Source organism: Myotis lucifugus, unplaced genomic scaffold (assembly GCF_000147115.1).
Source record: "Myotis lucifugus unplaced genomic scaffold, Myoluc2.0 scaffold_118, whole genome shotgun sequence".
Lineage (NCBI taxonomy): Eukaryota > Metazoa > Chordata > Mammalia > Chiroptera > Vespertilionidae > Myotis > Myotis lucifugus.
The window spans coordinates 2243980-2244858 of NW_005871166.1; the positions used below are offsets into that span (position 1 = coordinate 2243980).

General features: G+C 40.4%; 1 pseudogene; it reads right to left on the reverse strand.

Moving 5' to 3' along the window:
* Window positions 1-574: 574 nt before the first annotated feature.
* On the reverse strand, window positions 575-674 carry LOC111827005 (annotated as a pseudogene).
* Window positions 675-879: the final 205 nt, after the last annotated feature.

Sequence of the window (879 nt, forward strand, 5' to 3'; positions counted from 1 at the left end):
TCACATTATTCCCATTCTTTATGTCCTGCTCCAAACTCCCTTCAGTAGTTTGATTCCTTGCATTGAAAACATAATCTGCTTCTTTATATAATAGTTAAACTCCAATGTCCTAGGGCCAGCTGCTGTTTATTCCTATCCAATTGGTTTTAATCTTTAAATGCCAAACCTAATTGCTTACTTGTACTTTATTCCTCCTTGCCTTCCCCTTTTCCATTGCTGTGGAACATCCAACCTAGGAAAATGGCCTTTTGAAAAAATACTTGCCTGCTCACCATCAATGCCCCTCACCATGTAGGAACCGCTAGGCCCTCTGAGTAGATAAATACTAGCCTTGTTACACATCATAACATATCCTAGATATTCAAATTGTTAATACTATGCTTTAGTACATAAAAATGAGCATCTGAATACTAAGAAGCTATAAAGTCAGGGAAATGTTGGGGTCCAACCCCAGCAGGTCCAGGGGTCCCCAAAGGTGTGGAAGGAGTCGGCGAAGAAGGAATGACACGGAGACAGCATTCAGTTCATCAGCAGCCTAGACAGGATCTCTAGCCAGGATCTCCAGCCAAGTTCTGTGTGTTATTGTCTTGTTACATCTGTATTTATACCAGTTGATTTTAAACTGATAAGAACAGATACTACACTTGATCTTAGCCAAAAGGCCGAGAAGCGATATATACCAGTTGATTTTAATCCTGTCAATTTCTATTCCAAAGGTTAGGGCGTTTCTTATCTCCATTCCAGGGAGTAAAGATTATGTAGCTTAAGGGTGATTGTTCATAGTTAAAGTGATTAACAACCCGCCTGGCATTTAGTTAAGGGGTTTTATTCCCTCCCTAACTTCAGGGAAAAATCCCTACCTGGGGAAACAACCTTTCT